This window comes from Macaca fascicularis, chromosome 10, assembly GCF_037993035.2.
Source record: "Macaca fascicularis isolate 582-1 chromosome 10, T2T-MFA8v1.1".
NCBI lineage: Eukaryota > Metazoa > Chordata > Mammalia > Primates > Cercopithecidae > Macaca > Macaca fascicularis.
Window position 1 is genome coordinate 60,296,659 of NC_088384.1, and position 7,037 is coordinate 60,303,695.

Genomic DNA, 7,037 nt, shown 5'->3' on the forward strand with positions numbered 1-7,037 from the left:
ATCTTCTTTTGAGAAGTGTTTGTTCATGTCTTTTGCCTACTTTTTAATGTGTTTGTTTTCTTCTTGTAAACTTCCTTAAATTCCCTGTAGATTCTGGATATTGGACTTTGTCAGATAGATAGATTGCAAAAAATTTTTCCCATTCTATGGGTTATCTGTTCATTATGATGATAGTTTCTTTTGCTGTGCAGAATCTCTTTAGTCTAATTAGATCCCATTTGTCAATTTTTGCTTTTGTTACAATTGCTTTTGGCGATTTCAACATAAAATATTTGCCCATGCCTATGACCTGAATGGTATTTCCTAGATTTTTTTCTAGGGTTTTTATAGTTTTGTCTTTTACACTTAAGACTTTAATTTATCTGGAGTTAGTTTCTGTATAGGGTGTAAGGAAAAGATCCAGTTTAAATGTTCTGTGTCTAGCTAGCCAGTTTTCACAACACCATTTATTAAATAGGAAGTTCTTTCCCCATTGCTTGTTTTTGTCAGGTTTGTCTTCTTGCCTAGAGATTACACATTGAATTACCATTTGGAGATCATCCCCCTCACACACACCTGGTGTGGATCAAAGGTAACAGGGACCAAAAGGAGAAAGTTTGAGCCTTGCCAGGTGAATACTGGTGCTGAACAAAGTGACTTGTGTCTATTTTCTTGCATGTATTTTACATTGGCTGGGAAGGAAAATATTAATTTGATTCCCCATGCAGCCTGTTGGGCAGCATCTTGCAAAATTGAGAAGCTTTGCTTATGGTTCCATCAAACAGAAAAGGATGATTTTATTTAGTAATGGGGCTTGGCTCCCATATCTATGATACAGTGAACAGGGACATCAAAGCTGCTCTGTTCTTCTGAAAGCTGCAGAGAAAGGGAACCCAGAAACCTGGTTTGCTGGCAAAAAAAGGGGGGCAAGAAATTCTTACCAACCAAGTTTCTCATCTTTTTTTTTCTCTCTCTCTGTCTCTCTCCCTCCTCCTCCCACTGTTTGTGTGTGTGTGTGTGTGTGTGTGTGTGTATATGTGTGTGAGTGCAAATGTAAACATGATTGTCTCCTCTGCAAAGGTTTAATAGAAAAAAGGATTTGTGAGACTAGTCTTAGGCTGTAGCAAATCTGGAGCAATTTTTGCTAAGAATTTGTCTTTCTGTTTTGTTCTTTAATGGAGAGAGAGGTATCACAGGAGAGAAGATGGGCTTAGGACCACTATAAGCCTGCTTTTCAAGCCAGCCTGGCAGCTGGTCATTTACAAAGTTGCTGGGGGTCCCTGAGACTAGTGCCATATGAAGTTTCTCTCTTTTTGTTTTATATACTTGAGAGCTTAACCTTGTGACCATGTGAGAAAGAAACCTTGATACTTTCTCTTGGTCTCTGCCATCCAGCAGACAGGAATTTGGGGATTCATTTATAGCCCTAAACATTATCTTGGGCAGTTAAAAGCCTTTGCAAGCTTGAAACTGACTCCTCTAGGCTCTTTCTGGGAAGAGCAACAGAACCTGCTGAATGCTGTAGCTCAGTAACCAAGGCTTTGGTCTTTGGACAGTGGCTGCCCCCAGGTTCAATTCATGGCTTTGGGATTGATTCCTTTCTGGTTTGTTATTTGTGTAACTCTGCCATTTTTTGAGGGTTCCCCACCCCATGGATAGCTTCTGATTTCCTGTCTTGAATTTTCCTTTCTCTGAAATATCATGGGGAAATTCTAAACTTTTTTTAAAAAAACTGTTTAGCATCTCTTTGAAACACTTCATGAGTTCATGGTTAAGTTATAACCTTAGTTAATACGTATTCATTTTATGTGAGAGGTTATCTGGTATGGAATTCAAAAGTCAGAAACGTTGGCTATGCTCATCAGAGCCTGGTAATAAGAGATTTTAAAAGATTTTTTAACAAAAGAACTCTGTAATTAAAAGTGGTTTAATTAAAAATAGATATCCAGAGTTGGATGGGGTAACGCTGGATATCTATTTTCATGCCTGTAATGCCAGTAGTTCAGGAGGCCAAAGCAGGACGATTTCTTGAGCTCAGGAGTTTGAGATAAGCCTGGAAAAGAAAGTCAGACCACATTACAAAAATAAATAAATAAATAAATAAATAAATAAATAAATAAATAAATAAAGTATCCAAACTGTATCTGTTTATAAGACATTTATCTTTTCCTCTTCTTGATTCATGTCTTTCTGGAAAAAGTTTTTTTCTTCTGAATTGTTTTCCTCCATTTTTTCTTCTTGCCACTCTTGAGGCTCACATGAGAGAACCTAGATAAATTCTAATAGCCTGGGACTCATAGGGAAAAACAGAGGAGGTGCCACAGACCCCATTCTGAGAAAAACCTGTTTTCCTCGTGGAACCTCAGGAACTGATCTCCCTCGAAATCTAAGTCTTGGTTTAATTTTCAGTTTTACATTTTGTTACCTGATTTTTTTGGGGGGTGTATCAGAAATTCCTTCACATTATGAGAGAGCTTTTAGCCATAGTTTGCAATAAGCAGATGAGAAATACAGTATAAGGGACTGTTAATGGCAATTAGGAAGAATACTTGGCTCCTTGCATGCTTGGATCAGAGAAGCATGCTCTTGACCACCTAGAAGGTATGGAAACATCCCTAATCCCACTGTGAGATGAGAATCCATGGGGGATGGGCTGATTAAAAAATGTGCTGATTGGCTTTGGATTTTTTTTGCAATAAAATGCAGGGTAGAAGCACTGCAGTAGTTTCTTCTGTAGTATTTCCCTATGGGAGGAGTCCATGATTCCATATAAAATGGCACCCTTAATTTGGGGGATCTGTTTTTGCCTTCCAGCTATGTCTGCTTATTAGGGTCTAGAAACTGCATGCTTTCCTAGCCCTGCTTCTCAAAGGGCTCTAGCTCAATTCCAGTAATCCCATTAGGTAACTTAAGAAATGGCAAATGAAAAATCTTACAACGACTGGATTTTCTGTCTGTCTTTGTATTTATATGTGATATGTGTGTGATGTTTACATAAAAGAGTTCTAATTAATTGGTTTAAAGAAAAGTAAGAACAGATTTGATCTGCACTTCTGTCCTGTGTCTGTCCTAAGCTCCACACCTGGTACATAATTAAAATGACCTACTAACCAGGTTTTTCACCAAAAATAGAAGTTGCACAGAGTTAACAGTGTAGCATGTATTTGAGGCTACTGAAGAAACAGTTCCACATGCAAAGCATGTAAGAAAAGTAGAATGTACTTTTGGTAAAAGATTGTAAGAAGACATGGGAATATGGATTTCTTGCCCAAGTTTAGAGGGTTAAAGTATTGCTTTAAGGGAGATAGGAAAAATCTAAAGGTTTAAGCAAGTTGGGGAAGGTTTATAAAAAATTAATTTTAAAAGAGATTTTGTGTGTAAACATATTGGCTAAAGTTAAAGGGGTATTAGTCAATGTTTCCATAAGTTGAACATAGGAATAAAAGCATAACAGAGTTTTCTTAAAACATGGTTAGGCTCTGTAAGAATAATAACTAAATTGGAAAGGGCTATAGAAAGTTTATAGAAACATTAACTTACAGTTAAACTAATTAACACTGGATAGATTTATAGAATTTTAATAAAAACTATCTTTAGCATTAAAGATGCAATAATGTAAACATGAACTTTGGTTTTCTCTTTTGATAAAGATTCTTAAGTAATACTGAGAGGCAACGAAAAAATTTTGTTTGCCTTTCAAGGGAGGGGAGAGGGAGGAGACCAATTCAACAGGCTTCATGCTGTCTTCACTGGGTCTTGTAGTTTGAGAAAATGAGTCTCTTTTCTATCAGACTAAAGGTTTTTTCCTTTTTAAAACTTTATGAGTTATCATTTTGGATAAACAAATGACTTAAGGTAACCTAGGGTTCTATTTTGTGATGTCCAGTGTTTTAAACCTTTGATATTTGACAAATCTGTGAAGATCAAATTCAAAGATAAAAAAATAGGTCCCCTAAAGTCCAAAAAGACACAGTCTGCTTATTTAATGTATTAAAATCATGCAGAAAACATGGCCAAATATAAAATGGTGCTTAACTTTCTTTGGGCTATATTCATATAAATACATTATTAGCATGTATTTCAAAATTGTATAAGATTCCTATAATTTTGATATGCCTTAGCACACATTTGACAAGGACATTTGTAACCTCTGTGGCACATAATAATTTAACATAACAATTTTAATGTTCTTGTCAATTGTGTTTGACTTTGGCTGTCCTAAAATGTCTTCTCATCCACAGACAATTGTTGTCTTGTTCTGATACTCTTTAGAAGATGGTTTTATAATCAGTAATAAAACTTGGACAGGTGCTCTTGAATGCAAGTTTCTGATAGCTTTGGAGATTGCAACATTAGAATAAAGGAAAAAACCTTCAGGACTCCCATGGAGAGCTGAAATGTTCATGAATATTAAGCAGAACAAGGGCTTACTGAACTAACAGAAAACTGAGCTAATCTTGTCCTTTGCTTTGTTTTGTTTTGTTTTGTTTTTTTGCTTAAAACGTGGCTGATCCTTTTTGTTTTTCAGAGAGCCAAGAAAACTTCTTTTGAGCTACTTACAGCTTTTAACAACTGAATAAAATATATTCCTGTGAACAAAATTGGGAGCATATTTGTTTCTCTCTACCTGATTTGTCCAGAATCTGGAAGCTATTTGCAAGTATTCTTAATTTATGGCTACATAATTATTTGCATAAGTGCAATGAAAATGTTTTCTTTTGCAACAGGACACAATTGGAGAAACTGTTTATTTTACCAAGGTTTTGACTGGAATGGCATGTTTTTGTTTAAGGAATCAAATTTGACTTCTAGAGCCAATAAAAACCCCTAGGGAAAACTGGCCTCATACCTTGTCTACGCAGTCCCTGTACAGGGTTCCTAACCTATGGTATGTAAAGAATATCACTTTCCAACAGGCACAGGAATCTTAAGTTAACCTGGCATCTCAAGAAGAGAGGAATGTACCCAACTCATAGGCATTTGAGAGTACAAACCCATGGCTGGGATGGGCTTTAAAAAAGTCTTATCTAAGGCTCTTTATACAGAGTTCCAACAAAGCCAATTTAAAAGGCCTATGTGAAAAATAATTATTCTTGCTGTGCTCTATGCAGATAATCATGCCAAGTGTAATAAAACTAAAGTTTATTTCACAAACAAATTGGTCCTCTCAGGATTTGTTTTTAATAAAAATAAGGACTGAAGAAAGAAAAAATTATGTTTCAAAAACTATAGTACACGTGTTATTAGTTGCTTTTGAGGGTTTTTTTTTTTTTCTGCCATTTAAACTGAAACCTAAATTTTGGGAGGCTAAAAGTGCCCTAACTCATGCTTTTAAATCTTTACTTTTAAAACTGTGAATTGCACTCCTTGTCCTAGAACTCATTATTCATCTTATTGTACACTGTTTTCTTAAATGTTGTACTAAAACTGTAGATAAGAATATGAATGCCTTTGTCATGAAAGCCTTGGAACCTCAGCCCGGCCTGCATGTGTACACTCAAACAGCTCAGATAGCTGCAAAGCAGTTCTGCTTCTCTCACCTTGGGGTCAACACCTATCCCACCAAGCCCCCTGTCAGCAGGAGGAATCCAGAGCAATTGGCGGCCTTTTTCCATCTTCATAGCCCACACCTTAAGAATAAGGTGCTATGAAACCCTAAGGGAGGGATTGAAACAGCCTTTGCAAAAATTATAACTGAGGAAATTATGACAGTGAAAGAGATCAGACCTAACCGATTCTATCTTGCTTCTAACCTTTAAGCTGTCCTTGTTCATTCCTGGACACAGGCCAAACTAACCCTGGGAAGGAATTTGCAGACCCTACACTCAATAGATCAGGTGACACCACCTAGAATGGTAATCTGGCTCAATCAGTTCTGAGATCCTACCCAGGAACAGAAGACAGCAAGGAAACCTCACTTTGACCCCCTGTGATTCCATCTCCAACTTGATCAATCAGCACTCCCCACTTCCCTAGCCCCTACCTGTCAAATTGTCTTTAAAAACTTAGGCTGGGTGTGGTGGCTCACACCTGTAATTCCAGTACTTTGGGAGGCCGAGGCAGGCGAATCACGAGGTCAGGATTTCGAGAGCAGCCTGGCCAACATAGTGAAACACCGTCTCTACTAAAAATACAAAAAAAATTAGCCAGGCGTGGTGGCACTTCTGTAATCCAAGCTACTTGGGAGGCTGAGGCAGGAGAATCACTTGAACCCGGGAGGCAGAAGTTGCAGTGAGCTAAGATCATGCCATTGCACTCCTGCCCAAGTGACAGTGTGAGACTCCATATTAAACAAACAAACAAACAAACAAAACTTAGATCCCCAAATGCTCAGGAAGTTGAATTTGAATAATAAACTCTGGTCTTCTGCAAAAATAAAGTAAAAATACAGGTATGTTAACTCTAATAAAGTCTATTGTTACGAAGCATTTTTGAGTTTCTATAACAGCAGGACAATATTACAAGACAGAAACTTCAAAAATCACTTCATTGCAACTCTGAGTCCCTAAGGGAAAGAGACAAAAAAGTGGAAAAATCAAATGCTTTTTTAATGGCACAGAGGTCATTGTTTTCTTCTATAATTACAACAGCAAAATCTAGATATCTGTATATATATTTATATATAATATATATAAAAAATGTATATGTGTTTTTCACAGTTTAGATAGCATGAATAACCTTTTAAAATAGCAACAAGAAAAATCTAGCACAGTTTAAAGCCTATACTGAATCCTCTGTGTTCATTCCTGATTACCAAGTGGAAACACGGAAATCCCAGGCTGGCACTCCTCTCCCAGAGATGCAGGACCAGAGCTGGGCTGGTTTAATCAGCAGAGGGATAACCCGATTGGAACGTCTCCTACTACACAGCAAGCTCAAAGGTGGGATGCCTTAGGATAGGGCAGGGCCCAGAGCAGATGTGAGACTCCTAGAGTTTAGTGGCAATAAAAGGGTTTAGAGAAGCATAATTACTTAATATGTGATTGTACCATGAAATTTTACTTAGCAATATATTTTATATCTTTTTAACATATTTTTAAAAATATAAATATATCTGC